This window comes from Sorex araneus, chromosome 1 (genome assembly GCF_027595985.1).
Source record: "Sorex araneus isolate mSorAra2 chromosome 1, mSorAra2.pri, whole genome shotgun sequence".
Classification (NCBI taxonomy): Eukaryota; Metazoa; Chordata; class Mammalia; order Eulipotyphla; family Soricidae; genus Sorex; species Sorex araneus.
In genome coordinates this window covers 284378114-284401116 of record NC_073302.1, presented here as the reverse complement: position 1 = coordinate 284401116, position 23003 = coordinate 284378114, and the positions used below count along the sequence as shown (strand labels likewise).

The 23003-nt window shown below is 38.5% G+C and overlaps 1 protein-coding gene and 1 non-coding gene across 4 annotated transcripts in view; one reads left to right on the top strand and one right to left on the bottom strand.

The window, feature by feature from the left end:
* GPC5 (glypican 5) overlaps positions 1–23003 on the bottom strand; it is a 1500378-nt gene that overhangs the window by 1353706 nt on the left and 123669 nt on the right. The gene's annotated exons all lie outside the window — the stretch shown is intronic.
* On the top strand, positions 13561–13667 carry LOC129401333 (U6 spliceosomal RNA). The gene has a single exon (XR_008628263.1). It is a non-coding gene; the product is annotated as a U6 spliceosomal RNA (small nuclear RNA).

Genomic DNA, 23003 nt, shown 5'->3' with positions numbered 1-23003 from the left:
AAACATTATTATCAATAAGATAAATTTATAATTAAACATTTTTATCAATAAAATACAAAAAAGCACCATAACATTGAGATTAATACTGAAATTCTAATATGATATTAATGTTAGTAATATTAAGATATCAAAATATAAGTTAAAGAATTTTATAATATTGATGTATTTATGATACAACCCAAAAATAATTTTATTTACTAAAATAGTAAAATACAGAATCAAATGTAAAATCAGAAAGAAGGAAGGGTATATGGAATAATTATATTTTATTAGTTGCATACAAGTTCTATTTGCTATGTTATCACAAAAAATATAAGAACTTAACTTTTTTTAAAATGATGTAGCATTACTGTTTTTTCCAATAAATTTTAATGAGGGATTCCAATAAATCTACAGAGCTCAACTACTCTGTTACTAGTAGAATTTTAAAAAACTACCATTAAATTTGTTCTTATTTGTCCTTTGATACTTTGCCATATAATTCAAATATTTATGCTGAAGAATAGACTGATAAAAGCACATCTTAAAAATATAAAAATCTATAAACATTTTCCTAAATGTAAAATATAAAATGTGATACTGAATACAGTTGATTATGAATATAATATTTTTTTGTTACTGGAGATTTCTGGAGAAATTACTAGAGAACTCCTGTAGCTACCAAAATCCTCAGATGCTCTATTCCTTCTTATAAAATGAAGCAGTGTTCACACATAACCTAAGTCTATAATTCCATGTAATTTAAATCACCTCTATATTGTACAGTACCTAATATAGTATAGATAATATATAGTTATGCTATAGTTTAGAGAATAATAGCAAAGGAAAACTAATACATATAGATATATGACTATTAAGAATACATATGAATGCATTAACATATTAATTTATTAAACCTACAACATTTAAACATTTTAAACTGTCATATATAATTAAGTTTTGCACTTAACAATATACAATGATATGAATCTTTATCCATCCCTCAATATTCATGAAGTACTAGGTACTATCAATCGTGACTCTACAAACTTATCATTACCACCACAGACTGATCTTACCTGTAAGATATAATTTGTGATAAAGCTTTGGTGGTATTGCTTTTTAAGTTTTTGTATGACTTCATGTCTCCATACAGACCCTTTTAATGTGTGTGGGGGGAAATCAGTTAAATTTGTCACATAGATAGACAATGTGTTTATGTCATGTATTTGTCTATAATCACAAAAAAATATGGCTATCGTCTCCATTCCCATATTCATAGCATCGAAAAATTTTCCTCAGATAGAGTGAACATCTATAAATGCTGTTAAAATGTGAATGATAAGGGCTAGAGACAAAGCTTAATGGTTTGAGAACATATTCTGCATATGAAAGATCTGCGTTACATCTCTAGCACAGCATGTCTCTCTGGGTACCACTAGGTACCCTCGCACACAACCAGGATTTTCCTCTGAGCACTGACATATATAGCCTCCAAACAAAAAGTAAATTTAAAATCTGGCAAAGATTGCTTTTTCCAATGCACAGTTTCCCTTGACTTCCAGTGCCATCAAATTTTATGCACAGCAGTGTCATTGACAAATAATTCATCCTTCTTGATTGTACAATTCAATGGTTTTAGTATATTCACAGAATTTTATGACCATAACCATAATCAAACTAAAACATTTTTATTCACCTCAAAATACTGTGCTCCTATTTATGAATAGTCTCTTCCCATTTCTCTCCAAACTCACAAGTTCTATTCAAAGTTTAGTGTTTTCTATCACTATAAATGTGCCTCTTGTGTAAAACTGATGTAAAAAAGAATTCATACAAGATGATCTTTAGAGGAAAGACTTTTATAAGATTCTAGGACTCATGTTGGTAGTTTTACAGTACATCTTATAGATGGTGAGTGTTTAGGACAGGGATGAGTTTATTTAGATTAGTGAACCTAACAGAAAAAGATCTTAAGGAAGTCTTTTGGGTCGAGTTGTTAGTTTTGATAAATAAACTCTTTAGTTACTTTGCAGCCTTTGCAGGAGCACAGAACTCCTAGAGCATGCAGCTAAATTATTTTTGCTTAGTTTCAAAACCGTTTAACAAGATACCTAGAATTATTAGCGCCTTGTATTCACTTGACATAAATCTTATTTTTCAATTTAAAAAATTAATTGTAGTTAAGGTAAGATGCTTACAATCGTATTCATTTTAATTTGTATGAAGAACAAAATTATTTCATCCTGGACCAGAAAGATAGTCAATGAACTGAAACATCTTTTGCATGCAAGAGAACAACGTTCTGTTCCTGGAACTGCAGACTCCTCTGAGCATGCCCAGAGCAACTCCAGAGCACAGATCTCCCCCAAAATCTAAAAATATTACCCTTCACCACCACCAAAGTGCTCAACACCTTATTTCTGATATTAAAAAAATGCTTTTTTAATTATACCCTTTATACCCTTGGAATGAAAGATTATTTCCACCATTTGTCAGCTTCCTATTTCTAGTAAGGCTTTCCCTTAGTTTTTTTGTTTTGTTTTTGCTTTTTTGGGTCACACCCGGCGATGCACAGGGGTTATTCCTGGCTCTGCACTCAGGAATTACTCCTGGCAGTGCTCAGGGGATCATATGGTGTAGGATAACATAGCCTCAGGTAGTTTAGGTTTATTGGGTTACTCCCGTTACAGTGCTCAACTCCTCTGTGTTTATTTGTAACTTCTTTCTTAGTGTTCTGTTGACTTGCAAATACTGTTTTTCTCTTCTCCTTGAGTCCTTTGCATAGTTTATTCAGAGCAATGTCCTTTTTGTATGGACACAGGAAGACTTAGCAAATGCTATGCTTTTATAACCTGGGAGTCATTTGACTCTACATGATATTTTCCTCCTGGGCATCTGTTCTCTCAACCTAAGCCTCAGCTGCCCTTACTTCCTAGCACCCCCAAATGCACGGTCCCGACGAGGGACGAGACGGACCCAGGGTAAGCAGTGAGTTGTGTGCTACCCTGGCATCGAGATGGGCCTGGCCAAAGTGCCTAGTGCTTAACTGTAAGTTAAGAGCTTGATCATGGACAAATTTTGTCATGATCCAAACAGTGATAACTAGATTTGGACCTTGCTAGGGTGAGGAATGATTAATCTGGCCTGAGTGCTGTGGTCTGAGTCTGTGGCAAGATGTTGCCAGGAGAGCTGCCTTGTAAGCCTCAATGTACCTCTTGCTATGTCCATACAAAAATAACTAGTATTAAAATGTTAATAAGTGTTTGGACTAAGGAAAGGAAAAAAAAACCTTAAGAGTCAGGAAGGGCTTTGGAATGCCCTGCCCTCAGGAAGGGCTTTCTTATGTTGATTTTGCTACCTGGCTGGGTGTAGCCTAGAGGGTAAGGTGGGAGAGACAAGTAGGAGGAGAGCCTAGAGAAGCAAGAGGGGTTGCAAAGATCCAGAGAGAGAGGATGGAGTGGGGAGTGCGGGAGATGAGAAAGATGGAAGATTGAATAAACGGTAACTAATCAGCAACCAGCTTGGTCCTCGTTCCTTCCGTCGCCTGCCCTTGACCAACAGCTATACACAGCGGCTCTAGAGCATCGAACATGGGTGGTGACACAGAGCCGCCCGGAAAGCCCAAGAGTGCACACGCCCCTCAGCGTGCCTTAGTTTTTTACAATATGGGATGCTGGGAATCGAACCCGGGTCAGTGCGTGCAAGGCAAACGCCCTACGTGCTATTGCTCCAGTCCCTTTCCCTTAACTTTAATCTTTATTTCGATGATGTTTTCATCTTAAAGTATTAATACCTGTATATTTTTGTTATTTGATACATCTTAAACAATTTCATATAATTCATAGATTGCATCCTTTGTCATTGTACCGTGTGCCTCTTCATTCTTAGGCATTTGTTTATATTGTTTTTCATTCATTTTAGCTGTTGGGTGTTCATCCCCAAAACCACACTTATGTTTATTTATATGTTCAGTTCAGTAGATCCCAAACTCATCTCTAGGTGAAATTCTACTCTCACCAGTGTCCAGTCAAACAGAAGTAACTTGATGTGAAGAAAGAGAAGCAAAGGTCATCTCCAAGTGAAGCGGATACGCCTGAAATATCTCTTCCCTCAAGACCCACAAAAGAAACCAATCCTGCAAAAATCTTGTATTTCATTCCAGAACTGTGAGACATAAATTTCAGGTCAAAGAAAGAAAAGATATTTTAAATGGGAACTTTCAGTGAACCACCAAATACGTCAATTATAATAATTTGAGAATATGACTGAAAGAGATCTAACAGTTTGAACCCCTTCATTTCCAGAAATGTGCCTGCTGTTTGTGAAGGATACCTGTGAATTAGCTAGCAAAGGCTGACTGAAAAAAACTAAAGCAACATGAAATTGATATCTTTATCAAAATTCAGTAACTTTTACTGAGTAAATGCTCCATGGGTTTCTAAAAATTTTGCTAACTTCTGTCACTGTCATTGTCATCCCATTGCTCATCAATTTACTCGAGCAAGCACCAGTAATGTCTCCATTGTGAGATTTGTTGCAACTGTTTTTGGCATATTGAATACACCACAGGTAGCTTGCCAGGCTCTCTGAGAGGGACGGAGGAATCAAACCCGGGTTGGCCATGTTCAAGGTAAATGCCTTACCTGCTGCGCTATGGCTCCAGCCCTTGCTAATTTCTAGAACTCTGAATTTTTTTTTGAGAATTTTGGCTCTATTTTTCCTTTTTTCTTTTATTTTTTCTTTTTGGGTCACACCCAGCAATGTTCAGGTGTTACTCCTGACTCTGCAGTTAGGAATTACTCCTGGCGGTGCTTGGGGACCGTATGGAATGCTAGGGATTAAACCTGGGTGAGCTGCATTCAAGGCCTACATGCCTACCAGGCCACTCTATTTTTCTTATTATAGACAATTTTCACATGTTAGCATTTTGCCTTTTTATATCCTAAAATAGTTGCGAATATTTTTTTTGCAATCACACAAAATGGGATATATTTAGAGGCCAGTGTACAGGGGGTGAGGTTCTGCCTTGTGGGAGCAGGGAACCTGAGCATGAGAAGGTGTCACTCCTGAGTGTAGAGTCTGGAATTAGTTCTGAGCACTGCTGAAGGTGGCCCAAAGAAACACCACCACCACCACCCCCAACACATTTTAAATGTAAAGAAATGTCATATAGAGAAATAAATTAAAATTTAAATTCTATAAAGTACATAAAAGAAAACATAGGTGATGCATTCCAAAATCTCTGAAGTTGAGATTTCAACGAAATACCTGGAGATTCAGCTCTATTGGCAACAGGGATTTACAAATAATATAACTTACTGCATATTTCTACAACATTGGGTATCTGGAGGGTTATTTCATTCTTCCTCTTCCAACATGATACCTTCCTGATGATTCTTTGAATAATGGCAATCATTCTTCTTTCATTTCTCTTTAGGTCTTCCCACCTTCCTGCCCCAGCCCCCACAACTCCACGACCTCCCTCAATGTCCTAGCCAAGGACACTGTGAAGTTTTGGCTCAATCCTTAGTATATTCTCTAGTCTCTTACAACCTACCTGGTCCCATTATTCTTCACAACGTAGCCGTAATTCTCTTTTATAAATGCAATCTTAAGTAGATTGGATCCTCTATTAAACCTGCTTTATTTACACCCACTCATTGGCTTTATGAGCAAATCCAAGATCACCATTTCCATCAGCTCCCCTAGCCTAGATGTTGAGTCTGATTCAAGCACAGAAAGGGCTCTAAATCTTTCTGAACCTGCCTTCACAATCACATACATGATTCAAGACCCTAGCTACCAAAAGATAAACATACCTACCTTACCCAGCAGCTGCTCAGAGAAAGAAATATGTAAGTGGCTCCATGACATTCTTCTCTTTCCTCTCCATGGCCGCCCTTGAACCGGTGATTTACCCTTGATCATGTTCCCAGACCCCTCCGTAAATTTCTGTTGCATTCTTCATTTCGGTTTAGCGTCAGTCTTCCTGACAACTGTCTGCTTCAAAATGTCAAGGGTTGACACTATTTTGTTTCCCTCTTTTACCCCAAGCCAGACTTTATAGAGGGGAACTATAGGCACTTTTCATTACAAATATGGAATTTCTATTCAATAACATGAACTGACCCACAGAGAAAATAAAAAGAGCTGTTAATCAATTTTTTCATCTGATTTTATCAAGCCCATTGATTGTAACACTGTTTTGAAGTTGCTATAAATAAATATGAGAGATGGGGAGGACTTGGAAAAATCACCTGGGTCTTCTTCCTGTCAGCCCTGTATGGAGGCTTTCCTGTGGCTCCCATCTCCCTGCCTGCTTTGGAACCTGCCTCTGGCCTTCTCTTCTATTCTCCCAACTCTCCCCAAACACTCATCTTTGCAATGTATTTACAGAATAACTATTTGACTCTGCACTCTCAAATATACTCTGTCTTACCTTCCAGAATTCATGAATTACTTGACTACCCACTTGCATCTTTCCTTCCCATAGTTGGAAGATATTAATCGGACATATAGTATACTTTCTGCTCTTAGTTACATCATAAACATTTCAACAAGTAGTAGTAACATTCATTATTTCTTTTTTAATATAACTTGACCAAAGCCTAAAATAACTTACAAGGCATTCAAATCAAATAGCAAAAAAAGCAATGACAAAAAAGACAAAAGTGGAATAGAGCAAAGACAAAAAAAAAAAAACATATCAAGTTTTGAAACTTTCAAAAAGTTTCTAATAATTAGAAACTTTATTGACACAAACATAGATATGAACTTGAATAAATTAGATTGAGTCTGTAATTAGCAGTACAGTCCATTTATTTTGGACCTTAAGCCTCTCTGGAGCTTGTCTCCATTTACAGTCATTTGGTTGGTTGATCTTCAAGAATCTTCCTGCATTTGAATTCTACAAATGCTGAATTATTACCCTCTCAGGCCCATTTGCGATGTAATTGTTCTCAGGAAAAGCTTTAATAATAGTGTGCACAAAATGAATATTCAAGATTTTTTGTCAAAATCATATTAAACTCTTCACTCAAGTGTCAATTTCCTTAATCTACCACTTTCTATTTTTTCCAGTAAGGAGTTAATTGAGTTTCTTACAATCACTTCCCTCATTTCCATGCCAAATCATTAACTGCTCAACAAATCCTTGAATAGATTTGAAAACCTCCGTTAGCGAGATCCTTACAAAAATGTTTTTGTGAGAAAAGTCCTGTCACTCTAAGTAACTCATTTGGTCTTTTAGTGCAAAAATCTTTCTAAATTAAAGAATGAAACAACGTGTTTCAGCCACCCTTCCCAATCTAAAAGTACAAGAAAACATCAAGTTGAATGACACGGTGTAGCAAAACTGAGTGAAAATAAAAAGTCGGATCCAAAGTATTCACCAACTACAGTTTACTCACACATACCGGCTCCCATTTAGATTGCACTTTGCAGCTTCTATTTAAGCTGTTACTTTTGTAGGGTGAAAGCAGAGAGAAGTGCATAAACACAGCTATGTTTTCAAAAAGGACTGAATATAAATACATCTGCGATCTCACATTTTACAAGAGTACCTAATAATGACACACCTCCTTGTTTTCCTCTGTCAGGTTGATGGATGAGTTCCTAATGGAGCCGGGAATAACAGCCTTCCACATTTCTAAGAAGTTTTTTGTGACTTTTTTTTTTTCGTTTTGAGTCACTCCTGGCTCTGCACTCAGGAATTACTCCTTTACTCCTGGCAGTAATAGGATGCTGGGAATCGAACCCGGGTTGGCCGCATGCAAGGCAAGTGCCCTACCCACTGTGCTATCACTCCAGCCTTTTTTTGTGACTTAAAAAAAAAAGACAGCTCTAATATTGTCTAATAACTAGATTTCACACAAGTAGTTTAGAGCAGTGGTTTATAAACATTCTCCAAATGTTTTCTTGGTCACTTCTTCACATCTGTCTTCCCTTTTGGTATCATACACACATAGCTTGGTCCCCTGTTGGTTTACACTGGGTTGTCCTTGCTGCTCCCCCAGTGATTTTAAGGTTTATTGAGCCTCTCCCACAACAGTGTAACTGAGAAACACCCAGTTCCATCAGGCAAAAATAATTCTATATTGCTTTTCTCTTTCCTTTATGTCATTTGCATGGTTTATTTAGCAATGTCCTTTTTGTACAGATACAGGAAGACAGTCGATGCTATGCGATATATCATGGGAGTGAACTGACTCCAAAATAATATTTACTCCTGGGCATCAATATTTGACTTAAGCCTCAGTTGCCCTTAGTTCCTAATACTCCAAGAGCAGGGTCCCAGCGAGGATGGAACCAGGACAAGTAGTGAGCTACTCTGGTATCAAAATGGGCCTGATCAAGTGCCATAATACTTAACTATATGTTAAGAGCACAGTCATGGACAAACTCTGTTATGATCCAAAAAAATTTAAGTTAATAAGGACCCTGCTGGGGTTAGGAAAGACTAATATGCCTCTTGGAGAGCCTGGCAAGCTACTGAGAGTATCCCACCTGCACAGAAGAGCCTGGCAAGCTCCCCGTGGTGTATTCAATATGCCAAATACAGTAACAATAACAGATCTCATCACCTGACCCTGAAAAGAGCCTCCAATCATTGGGACGGATGAGTAAGGAGAGGCTGCTAAAATCTCAGGGCTGGGACGAATGAAGGTGTTACTGGCACCGGCTCGTGTAAATCGATGAACTACAGGATGACAGTGATACAGTGAATCTGTCCTGAGGACTGTGGTCTGGAATATTTAGTGAGATGTCCCCAGGAAGAGCCAAAGTTTAAGCTTAATATATCTCTTACTGTGCTCATACAAAATGACATTGCTAGAAATATTATAAGAAGTAAATTTACTATAACTGTTTAAGTGAATTACTAGCTGAGCAAAGGAGAAAGCAATACACCCTGGATGGGATCCCACCCTGGAGTTAAATCTAGTGATCTTGAGTAATCTCTTGAAGGAGTGGCCTTTACCTCTCTTAGTTGTTATGATAGTGTTCATCCTTACCTTTGTATCCCCACCCTTCGTGATTCCTATAAAGCTATGCTGTAAGGAGTAAGAATGGTGGTATGAGTTGGGAGAGAGTTGGACAGAGTTGTAGAAGGTGCTGGGAACTAGGCTCTGGGAGTAGACTCTGGGAAGGAGACAAAGAGTAGGCACTGAGGACTAGGTGCTGAGGACCAGATGCTGAGGATAAGGAGGTCAACAATGAGACGTTGAAGATGAGGAAGTCTGAGACTTTGGAGACTTGAGGTCTGCGAGGAGACTAGGATGATGAAACTCTGATGACTGGGACTATGGCCAAAACAACGACTATGACTGCACCATAAAGGGAGCAGTCGGACGACGCTGGGGAGGAGAGTAGAAATAAACCTCCTGCCACCAGCCTGGGGCCCAGTTCCTCTGTCCATCCGTTGCCTGCCCGTCCTTCGCCCGTTGTCCAGCCTGGGAAAGCAGCTCTCAGCCACCAGACATTCAAGTCCTGCCCATGCAGGTCATCACACCCCATATCTTTCTGTTTTTATTGGAAACCTAGAGTCCCCCTGTATAGTATTTTCACTTGTGGCTCCTTTGGAATATTCTGGAGACCCAACAAGAGACCATATGGCCCACAGTTGAGCAATACTGGCTTTAATGATTTCACTCACTTAGTACTGAATTTTCCTAGGGAAAAAAATTATGGGGCCTGGAGTAATAGTGCTGTGGTTAGTACCCTGCTTGCAAGCGGCCAAACCAAGTTTAATCCTTGGCACCCCATAGAGTTCCCCGAGTCCACCAGGAGTGATCCCTGAGCACAGAGTCAGGAGTAAGTCCTGGGAAACACCAGGCATTCCTTCCCCCCACCCCTCAAAAAAATGGATTCTATAATTTTGCTTTAACCAAAATGGTTTAATTTCAAAGTTTTAGGATCATTTGGTGAGCTTCGTTACTCAATAAGCAGCAAGCAGTCTCAGAATAAAGCAAAGCATAACTAACTGCAAATCATGTTTGTGGAAACTTCAATACCACAAAATAAGACTTAAAATGTATTTTTCTGCAATTACTTTTCAACTCTAAATCAAATCCTCACTACTCAAGGACGTTGAAAGCTTACCTCACTCAGACCACACTCCCAGCGGGTATGCTTCAGAGCTGGAGTCAACAGTAAATCCAGAAAAATGTTCTAAATGCCTCTAGACACATTCTAAAATGCCTCCCTAAATGCAGACAATTTGGAGAATTCATATAGAGATAGTCACTGAGAGCTACTAACATAAGTTCTACCAGAATCAGAGAGACATGTCCATGGGATGGCATCAAAAAACTATTTTCAGCATTATTCACAAAATAAGATGTCATACATAATATCATCTATATGTGAAATAAAATCTTTGCCATAAGAAAACTAATATTCCATTATTTATATATGTTTGTGAGTACATGTGCACCTATGTACATATGTAAAATCTTTATAATCCACTCATCTGTCATTGGACACCTAGGTTGATTTCATCACCGATTGTGCTAAGTGATGCAATGAATCACTTAGCATATGTCATTTTGAATGAATGTGTTTGTGTCCAGGGGTAGATACCCAGAAGTGGAACTGCTGAGTTATATGGCAGCTCAATTCTCACATTTCTGAGAAATCCCCACTGTTTTCCATAGATGTTGAAGCACATGACAATTCCTGTTTTACCACATCTCTGCCAATACAAATTGTTTCCAGTTTGTTTTTGTTTTTGTTTTATTTATGCCATTCTCACTGGGTGAGACATAAAAGAGAATGGTGTCTCTTTGCCTGGGGAATCGCTAGTGAAGCTAGAGATGAAATCAAGAGAGTTTAAGCCTTTTACAAATGGTCCTTTTTGCAAATGAAGAAGGTGTGCTAGACATCACCTACTACTTCTATCCAAAATCTTGAAATACTGGCATCAGAAATTCCACACTAAAGTTCCAGTCAATTCTTGGTGACAGAGGTAAGGTCTAATTTGTAACATTTGCTGATTATGGTAGCAATACTTCCATCTTAGCCAATTTCAGAGATGGTATTAATCAGTTCACATGATTCCTGATCACCTCCAGGAAGGCGACTCATGTAAATTTCTATTCAAGATTCTCAAAGACAGTACAGAAGGTAAGGTACTTCCTTTACACCTGGCTGGCCTCAGTTTGATCATCAGCACGATGTCCCCATCCACAGCTAGGAGTGATCTCTGAGCCGGGAGTAAGCCCAGAGCACTGCCAGGTGTTTTGCCCAGAGTTTTGCCAGTGCCAAAAACAGGGCACTCTAAAAGTGAGTTTGTATTTTAGTCTACAATCACAATGGGAATGTTGGGTTTTCCAGGCGACCAAAGAATAGGCAAGGAAACTCTCTGCATGCATATGTAGGTATGCATGATGTATACAATATGCTCTGGTGTGTAAGAGAAAGAGGGAAGTGATTTGCGCATGTAGGGAAGAATCAAAGTCAAAACTCAGAGACGAGAGCTGAAGGCCCAGCTTAGGTTATGTAGGAACCCTGACAAATAAGGCTCTAACAGAAGACAATAAAAGTGATGTGACCAGGTGATGGACTGCCGGGAACCAGTGCCTGGGAACTGCCGGGAACCAGTGCCTGGGAACCCATATGTCAGTACAAACTGACCTGTAACTAAGGAACAACCGCTTCTTGGGAAAAATATCAAAGTACCTTTTGAAGGTTGCAGAACAATGCCCAGGGTAACTGCCATCAGGGCCCACAGCCAGTTTCGTTAAACATTTGCATTCTTAACCATTCTCCCGTTCTGCCCATTTCCTCAGATAATCAATTATAAGACTAGCTTAGGAGAAATAAAATTGGAGCTTGCTCCCATTCTTCTTGTGTCCATTTCATTCTTCTGTGTCTGTCTGTGTCTGTCTCTTTCTTCTTGTGTCTGTCTCCTTTTCACTCACACACCCTCTCCCGGCTACCCACGTTGACCAAATCCCGTGGGACGGGACAATGGACCATGACCTGAGTAACCAAAGAAAGATCACCAACAGAGCAATAAGGGACACGGAATGTAATTTTGCTACTACCATCAAAAATCCAAATCAAGACAATAATTTTTTAATTTAATTTTATTTTTATAAGGTTGTTCACAATAATGTATTACATTTCATATTCTAACAGCAATCCCACCACCATTACACCTTCCAGCAATCCCACCACCTTCCCACCATTATACTTTGGGTGTTTCCACTCCAACCCCCAAAGGAGAACCTAAATCATTTTTTTTACATTGTTTGTTTTGAGTAATTCGCTAAAAATGATCTGAAAACATTTCGTAGAAGTGTGTGAAGTGGAAAGTGTGTGAAGATTTTTTAACACACGGAAAACCGCTCTACCTCTTTCATATCTCAAACACTATCTACCTGCATATCTTGTTTATGAAATGAGCAATGTTGGGACTGGAGCGATAGCACAGCAGGGAGGGCGTTTATCTTGCATGCAGCTGACCGGGTTCGATTCCCAGCATCCCATATGGTTCCCTGAGCATTGCCAGGAGTAATTCCTGAGTGTAGAGCCAGGAGTAACCCCTGTGCATTGACAGGTATGACCCCAAAAGCAAAAAAAAAAAAAAAGAGCAATGTTGCTTATTATTTTTACTAAAAAAGCAACACTTACTTCCTGATTACTTTTTAACAAAGGCAAATTTTTATCTTTCTTGAACAGACTAGTAAGGTATGGAATTCAAGTATTCCATTTTACAAACTTAAAAACAAACAACAGAATACAGAGGCATGAATTTTCCTTAAGCAAGAAGCTAGAAGCCAGAAGAGAAGGAGCTTAATTCTTATTTTTACAGCAAAACTTGTACATTTAGTGTTTTCACTTACTTCTTCTTTATTTTTCCTTCAAGATAAATAGAACTTTAAGAACTTAAGTGTCATATATATCTTTATAAGTCACTGTTAAGGAATTTAAATAACCAAAAATAATTTTAACTGACATGGAACAATGTTTAAGAAGGCATGATAAGCATGAAGAAAATAAATAAATGCACAAATATCTGCGTTGTCTGACAGTCAAACATTGATAAGCAAAACAAAATGTCTCATTTCATATACTGGAAAGGAGGTTCACACTATGTATACTAATTACATTGATATTTCATGGCTAAAATATAACAATAATGACATCAGCTTTGATGAATTGTTCTCAAAGGTCTCTTTACAAGCAAAAAAAAAGACAGTTATGAAAATGACAAGTGTCATAACCCCCGACACTTTGTCTTGTATTCCTTTGACAAGATTTTAATCTCCCTTTGAAAAAGTAAAACTCTGTGTCAATCACATAAAGCTAATGACAAAAATTAAGTCTGGGTTTCTGGATACTATTCTAATCTAGCAACTTGTCACTAGTTATAGAAATAAAAATATTCATTTGGGGTTGGGAAGACGGGACAACAGGAAAGGCACTCGTCTTGCACACAGCTGACCTAAGTCAGGTCCCCTGCACCACATATGAACCTGAGCCTCACCAAGCATGATTCCTGAGCACAAAGCCAGGAGTAAGTCTGAGCACAGCCAAGCGTGGCCCCCCAAACAAAGAAACAAAAATATGGGCCTTGTGCTCACTTCGGCAGTACATAAACTAAAATTGGAATGATATAGAGAAGATTAGCATGGCCCCTACACAAAAAGGACACGCAAATTTGTGAAGTGTTCCACATTTTTTCATTGGTGGTGGAGAATGGGCACTGGTGGAGGGATGGGCACTTGATCATTGAATGACTTAAACGTAAGCATGAAAGTTTGTAAGTCTATAACTGTACCTCACGGTGATTCATTTAAAAAAAATTAAAAAATTAAAAAAATATATTAGTCTCATGGTCACTTTTTTTCCTTGTTTTAGAAAACACAATGTTGCATTTTCTGGTGTCAACCATACAGTGCTCATGCTACCTCAATATCTTAGAAATTTTACCTCTTTCTCACCTTTCCCTTTCCTTTCTTCTCTATATCGAAGAAATGAGATTCATCTTCCTATTTCCAATGTCCAGGGCTTCCTTTGATGATCTTCAGAACAGTTTCTATCTCCATTGTAATATAAATGGTAAAACAAATATTGACATTGCTTACTTTGTCTTTCTTAGATTAATGATTAAAGGCCCAATTTTATGTTTACTCCTAAGAGCAACATTATTACCAGAGAAACACATCAGGAGTTAAAGTGAAATAAAAAATGTATCTGGAGCATGAGGTTTAAATCTAAACTAACATGTCAAAGAGAAGAACCTGAGACAATACTAACTGAATAATTGAATTTCTGAGACCACAATAGGCCATTGCTCCTTTCCCTGCAGCCCACAGCAGTAAACAACTCATATTAATAATCCACATATTAGTAAAAAGAAAAAGATGCAGATATCTTCAAGGAGATACTATAAAGAAAAACAAATATTGGATCTATTTCTCTAGTTCACTGTTTTGCAATAATCAATTTCAAGAAATAAGGGAGAAATCAACTGACTTCATAGTATGAATTCAGCTGGAAGTAGCATTTAAAATAGCTGATTATTATTAGATAAGCACCCAAGGTTACAGATAACCCAATATGCCATCCATAGATTTCAATGCACAGTACTAAATAACATTTAAAATGTACCCAAACATATAAAATATTAACATTTGAATAACATTCTATGTTTTTATTGGCAACATAATAATTTTTACTAAATCCTTTAAGTTGCTCTAGAAGCAATTTTCACTGATGGAATATTAATATTTCTGGGGGATATATAATTCCTCACAACTTCTGTACTTTTTATTTCAAAACACATACATTTCCTTTGGCTATAGTAACAAGCTGCATACATAAGAGAAGAAAGAAAAGATGAATACAGAAATCGGGCAGAGATTAATTATGTATATAAATATTAACAAATGTTTCTGACACTGCAGGACTTCAATATCTACTTCTGCATCCCTGACTTTGACGGCAATACACAATTACATCTTTTCATCAGCAATATAAAAGCAAATTCTTATAAAAAATAGTGTGGCAGCTTTGCATATAATTGCAATGGGTTTGACATTTTTTAAGAAAACAGGAAGATGGATCTAACTAAACAAATATTCACTTATGTATTTTAACTCTCTATAATCAAGACAGCCTGGTGAGCAAATGCCCAGGGAAAGAACACAAATCTGGTCCCTCTACCTCCCGCATAGCTCCCTGACTTACTATGGACAGCAGTGGATTTCTGGATGCACAGAGACCCAAAGAGCTAACACTTACATGACCTAGTTCAGGATCAAATAAAGCATAAGTCAAGCAAAATAATCCAAAGAAAATAACAGCTTGACTCGTGGAACCAGAATATAAGAATATTTCTTTTTGAAAAGCAATGCAATCTATGCGTTCTAGAAATGCAGTCCGGTTTTCCAGAGAGCAGTAAAAACTTGCTGTGTTTAATTGCTTGCAATTTCAATTGTTTTTCATTTTAATTTTAATTTTCATTGCTTTTAATTTTTTTGGGGGGGTGGGTGGGGCGGGCTACCCTTGGCTTTGCTCAGAACATATTCCTGGCTCTGTGCTCAAGGATCACACCAGCGGTGCTCTGCAGACCATGTATCCTACCTGGCACCCAAACCAGGGTTGGCTACACGGAAGGGAAATGTCTCATCTACCCTACCATTTCTCTGGCCGAAATTGTGATATCTTAATAGTAACTGTGGCCACAATGCCTCAATCAAAAACATGATAGAACACAGAAATGAGTAGTGATATAAAGAAGTCCACCATGCCGGAGTATATCTACAAAGTGAAAATTTTTTCAGAGTCAATGTGTTACACTATGACCGAGATGTTGGGGTTCTAATACCAGCTCTATGCCTAACATTATATGAAACTTCAAGGCCTCAGTTTCTCACCATCGAAACTGAGGGGGTTAGAAAGGGCATGTAGGGGCTGGTGTACAGAATTAAAGTGCTTGCCTAGCATGCAGCTGACCCACATGTGAGTGACAAGCGCCACCAGAAGTGATCCCTGAGCAATGAAGCAGAAATGAGCCCTGAACACAGCTGGGTATATCCCCTTGCCAGGCCCCCTCCCCCGGAAAAGAGATGTACTCTCCTAGGAAATTAGTTGTTCCTTTAAAATTTCATCTTATAGGCTTATAATAGTCATAGATTACCAGTTCCAATTTTTTGAATGTTTAAACTATGCAACCCTAACTTTTTTATTTCTTTAATTCTGCATCTAAAAGATCACGTGATTAAAAAACATTTTAAAATATATATATGGAGGAATTATTAGACTCATAACAATACAGGATTTTAGTTAAATAATGCAGGTTTTCAGATAAATAATTTATAAATAATTATATTTAGTTAAATAATAAATATATTTAAATATAAGCATATTTAAATATAAATAAATATATTTAGTTAAATACAGGTTTTTAGTTAAATAAGTATATTAATAACATGCTAACAAATTTAAATTTTAAAGAAGAACAAAGAGAGAAAAAGAAATATAATTTCTGATTATCCCTATGATGTTTTTTATATATATAACTAAAATAGCTATATAACAGGCACTGGCAATATTCTTTTGTATTTCTCTCTCACATTCCAGAAGTTACTTAAGCTTCAATTCCTAGAATAAACTTTGATTTTTGTGGATGGTAAATTAAAGGCAAAATAACCTCACTTAGATTTGCATTGTGGAAGACTGGTTTTTACATTAATTTTTGTGAATAGATTTCAATTTTCCTGGAATACTGCCAACCTGAAAATTCTAGAAACTAAAGCTCTTTTGTTTATTCACATGAAGAAAAATAAAAGAGAAACAGGAGGTTGATGCCAAATATAAACAAGTGGTTTGGCCCTGTTCCAAGTAACAAAAGATAATTTAATCATCATTAAGATTCAGTTCAGGGGCTTATTTTAAATCTCCATAAGAATATGAGTTATAGTTTATTACATATATACCTCTGGAATTTGAAATTAGATTATAAAAACTAATTTGAAAGCCTAAGTTTCCGATTATAATTTATAATGACTTTTCTTAGTGATAGCTCTGATAGTTACTAAAAACACCTCAAATCACCACTTCTACAGAAAATCACTAATGTGTTGTGTATCTATTAAACAACGCTAAAATAGCAAGTTATAGGGGTGGGTTTTTTTAAAAAAATATTTTTTAAAAATAAGCTATCTGGATTCATTAGTCCACGGTCGCCAGAAAAACACCAGTCAGCTGTTTCTACCCAGAAAACTTTATTTTAAATGTCAATTCTGACAAGTTCAAAATCTCCAGGGTGGGCCTATAGGCCGAATAACCTGAAAAATGTAGAAGCTGCAGGATTCTGAGTCTGAAAGTAGTCTGGAGGCAGAACTGATCTTTATTTCTTTTTATATTCAGCTGATTACAGAAGGCCCAGTCACACTCTGACGGATAATCTGGTCAACTTCACATCCTCTGACATAAATGTTAGTCACAGCTACAGCTCACCTTGCCAGAAACGTCCAGGCTGCCATTTAACCAAACACCGGGGCACTAGAGTCTAGCCAAGTTGACACATACAATTAGTATCACAGATGAAATATTTTCTTACCAAATGACAGGAAAACTAGAAATGTCTATAGTAGCCGTTCACAAAACTATGAACATCTTCAGTTTTTATGAATTAGGTTTAGAAGAAATGTATTTACATCTCGCCATATAGCGATGTCAAAATAAAGATTTGTGCAATGCAATGGTATGAAAAGCATCCTAGGAGATGGTATTCTTTTTGTTATTCCCACAATTTCTAGTGTGTCTGGCCTCGATGAAACATCTGATTTGTTTCCACCCTTCTGCAGTGAGGTATCATGAACTTCTGAACCCTTAGTTAGCAATTTCTATTAATGTGCCTCCAAATCCCCCAGTTTTCCCAGTCTGATTTCCTCGGTCTCATAAATTTCCCATTAGACTAATTCTGAGAAATTCTTTCTTTCCTTGGAACTATTCTTTCTCTTTCCAAGAGATTACTTTTTCCTAAGAGTTTCGGTGAAACCCAGTTCACAATTACTTAAGGATACAACTTCCTATGAAGATAAGTGAAGTACTTTAGCTATACAAGTAATACCAATCCACATGTAAAATTCTTATTATCATTCTATCGTTGATGAGTTTATGATTTTCATAGCACTGAATGTAAAAGCTATCATAATATAACAAAAGTGAAAACACAGACACACACACACACACACACAAAAATGGAGGGGGATGCGGTTCAGTGGTAAGGCTCATGCCTCATGCATGCAGCCCTGGGTTTGAAACCACAGACAGAATGAAAACAAGTAAATAAAGGAAGAGTCTTAACTCCATATCTACTTGTTTCCCAATAGTTTAAAGATGGAAATAGAGGATACAATGATTGGAAAAAGTTATCTACCACAAGACTCTATTATACTGGCTATTTGCACTCTGCTCCCTACAACACAGGTTAGTAACTCCCATGAAAAGATACAATAATCCCATTTCACTTAATCAGTTTATGAGAGTTAATGAATGCCTTTCATTTGTCATTAACTTCCAGAATAAAATAAAATAATCCCATTTTATCTGCTTCAGTTTATAAAAGTCAATGAATGCCTTTTACAGGATCCCATACTGCCAACTAATTCTCCAGGACAATTAGCAGAATGATAAATTTTGTGAGCATAACACAATATGAATAATTCAAGTATATTGGTCGGGGCTGGAGTGATAGCACAGCAGGTAGGACATTTGCCTTGCACACAGCCAACCTGGGTTCGATTCCCTGCATCCCATATGGTCCCCCAAGCAGTGCCAGGAACAATTCCTGAGTGCACAAGCCAGGAGTAACCCCTGTGGATTGCCAGGTGTGACCCAAAAAGAACAAAAAAAGAATTCAGGTACATTTGTGGTGTTAAGGAATGATAGAGCTAACTAGCAAAACCACTGAGCTAATTACATTGAAATTATGAACCGAAACCTTACTAATCGAAATTAAAAGAGACATGTCAAGATGGCATACCGGGGCGGGGGCGGGGGGCAGTGCAGGTGGGGGTAAGCAGCAGAAATAGATCCTGGGAATACGGATGGAGGGAAGTTGACACTGCTGGTAGGATCGGTGGTCGGATATTGTATATCAAAAACTCAACTTTGAAGAAGTTGGTAACTCATGGTGCTTTAATAAAACAAAATTAGGAGAAAAAAAAATCCCCAGACTACAATCGGATGATGTGAACACTATTTACAGAGCTGCAATCTGTTAACATAGCCCATGAATGCTGTTTCTCATTTAAAATTTAAAAGCTCGTTACTTATTAGACGATGAAAAAAATTTACCTTATTCAATATCTGAGAATAACAACTGTTTGCTCTTTCAGTTCTTTGCAAACTTACAAAGAAAAACATATAAAAGCATGTTCTCAGTGAGACAATATACGAAGAGATGGTATATGGGAGGATAGCCAGGGTATCAACAGGAGTGATCTCTGAGCACAGAACAAAGAGTCAGCCCTGACAGCACCATATGTGGCCCACCCCGTGTCCCCAATGTGTATGCTCTCATAAGCATGGGAAGAAAGTTCAAGTGGTAGAGCACATGTCTGTCATGTGAAAAGAACTGAGTTTGGAGCTTTAACCCTGGCACCACATACCCCCAACCCAATCGCCACTGGGCATAACAAGCAGCCCCAAACAACACCAGCGCAAGCACCACTGGCCTGTGCCAGAATATACTCTGCAGGTATGGTCGCTATAATACAAACATAATCCTGCTGTGGTCTATATAATAAACATATCATCCTAGTATTACAGATTCACCACCTGCATTTCACCATTCTACAAGGAAGTGATCATCGACGTAAAGAGAGGGGTATGGCAGGGTGATGCCATTTCACCAAAACTCTACAGTGCCACCCTCGAGAACATCATGCGATGACTGGAATGGGAAGGAATGAGAGTGAAGATAGATGGTCGGCAACTACACCACCTCCACTTTGCTGATGACATTGTTCTCATAATGCCAAGCATTAGCCAAGCGGCACAAATGCTGGCCGACTTTGACCATGAGTGTGGAAAGGTCAGACTGCAGCTGAACCTCAGAAAATGATGTTCATGAAAAATGAACTAATCCCTGACGTTCCATTTGCTCTCAACAGAACAAACATCTCCGAATGCAGCAGCTATGTGTGCCTGGGTTGAGAACTCAACATGAGGAACAACTTGGTGCCAGAACTGCACAGGAGGAAGAGAGCAGCGTGGAACACTTTCAAGAGCGTTGAAGAAGTGGTTCAGAGGACAAAGAACCAGGACCCTCTGCTCCTAAAGACTATGATCCCAGAGGTCTTCTCACCCATTTTGGCACCCAGAGCAGCTTCTTACAGAAATGCATATAGACTGTGAGCTGTGCTACAACTCCGTGCCGCCCGGGGATGGATTTTTCCTCCCCATCCTGTTTTTCTGCACAGAAAATGGCAGCGGCAACAACACCCACATGGCGAGAGCTACCCTCTAAGACTCCCAACCCAGAGGTAACTGGGTTGATTTCAGATCTTACTTATTCTGAATAATGTTGCCATGAACATGGAATTACAAATATCTTTTCAAAATAGTGGTTTTTAAAAATTTTTTCATATTGGGCACACAAACCAATCTTAGAACCAGCCACTTTTGGCGGAAATGCTCCTGGAATGTGAATTAAGCTACGGCCTCATGCCACCCCCAGGAGAAAGGACATTGTCCCTTCTGCCTTCTCCCCTCAGTGGCAGCATGGTGACCGCCATCTTTCAGAGCCTATTGGACAGAGGTATGAGCTTGCAGTGACGGGGCATGCAGAGACTCTTGGGATCAGGGAGCTGACCGGCTCAGCTCCCTGCCCGGATGAGACCCTGAGTGGCCACCCACAAACGGCTCCTCCACTCCTGAATGGCCATGATCCCAGAGGCACAAACCAATCTCCCAATCTCGGAACCCAGTGGCTTCTGGCAGAAATTCCTCTGGACTTAATTACTAAAATACCAGAAATAAAAAATCATGTGGCCACTGTCTCTCTCGGCCGCACGACATCACATGCTCTTTATTATCAGCAATAGAAAACAAATGATCTAATGATGCCTTTTCGGCAGGACTGATTGTTGGGGGGAAATTCCAAATAATAATAGTGGATCTTCTGTCAAAAAATTGGATGTAATCAAAGTAAAGAGAGAGTAAAGTGAAAATCATCTGCCTCACAGGCAGGGTGCGGGTGTGGAATGGGGGGTATAGTAGGGTTCTTGGTCGTGGAACATGTGAACTGGTGAAGGGATGGGTGTTTGATCATTGTATGACTGATACTTAAACCTGAAAGCTTTGTAAATGTTCTCAGTTACAGTGATTCAATAAAAAAATAAAATTAAAAATAAAAATTAAAAAAAAAAAGGACGAAGAACCTCTGGCTCCGGGCACATCTTTTTGACTCCACTGTTCTTCCTGCACTAACATACACCTCAGAGACCTCAGAGATGAAAACAGGATGAGAACACTATTCGGGTATCCCAAAGAGGAATCGAAAGAGCTATGCTTGGAATAACACATTTCACTCAAGTGAGAGAAGGAATCCAGAGTTCCGACCTCCATTGACGATCAAGAATCAGGGATGCTGTCTTGTTTGACAAGGTGTCGGATGGGCCTGACACATAATGCGATTAAGAGTCAACCCCTGGACCAGAGCTGTTACCGACTGGATGCCACGGGACGTCAAAAGACTGCATGGTCGCCCACCTATGAGATGGTCAGACTTCTTCATCAAAACCCTGAACGAATTGTCTGAGGCACTTTGTGTTCATGAAGTGAGCAGATACTATTGGGCTACATTAGCACTCGACAAGGACGAATGGAGACATTAGTAGCGCCCGCTCAAGCAAATCAAAGATCAACGGGATGACAAGTGATACAAGTGATCATACTAGTATGGCCCCTATAGTAAACATATCCTTATATGGGCCCTATAATATACATATCATTGTAGTATGGTGCCTATAACACACATATCATCATAGTATGGTCCCTATAACACACATATCATTCTAGTGTGGTCCCTATAACACATATCATTCTCGTGTGGTCCCTATAACATACATATCACCCTTGTGTGGTCCTTATAACACACATAACATCGAGTATGGTTCATATAATACACGTATCATCCTAGTGTGTTTCCCACAACACACAAACCATCCTAGTGTAGTTGCTATGACACATATATCACTCTCATGTGGTCCCTATAACACACACACCATCCTAGTATCATCCCTAGAGTACACTTATCATCCTAAAATGGTGAACAAGCTTTCGTGAAGTGAAATTGACAGAGACAAAGCCATATTTAATTTATATAACTGAAATGTGTGAGAGAAGCTTCCACTCATAAAATCATCACAATCATTACCAAAAACATCACCCATCACCTTCAATAGTTTTCTCCTGCCACCTTCTTTTTTTTCCCTTTGAATTAGGATCATTTAATATAATTCTATACTACCATAGCAAAAAGAAATAATAAAATGGGGGGTTTGGGGACCACATCCAGCAGTGCTCAGGGTTTATTTCTAGCTTTGTACACAGATATCACTTCTGGCAGTGTTTGGGGAACTATATAGGATATCGGGGACCACATAAAGTGTTGGGTCATTGGGGTCCCGCAGACTGTTTAATAACTCTTTGCTACCTCAGCAATTTTTAAAGTGTAGAGTACTTAACCATAGGCCCCATGTTGTGCAATCAATTTTCAAAATCTATTTTGCATAATAAAGTCTGGACCCTTTGACCAGTATTTCCCTATTTTCCCCTCTCCTATCTACTAATTTATGGAGGGGTGGGTGAGTTTCAGTCCCTACTTGGTGGCACTCAAGGGCATGAGACTCACATCTGATAGTGCTCAGTGAAGCCTGGAGGGCCAGGTACTGAATCAAAGCGTTCCAGAGGCAAAGCACGTGCTCTCCCCTTTGAGTCACCTCTCTGGCTGAACTGACAACTGTTATTCAACGCTACATTTCTATCTGTTGTACAAT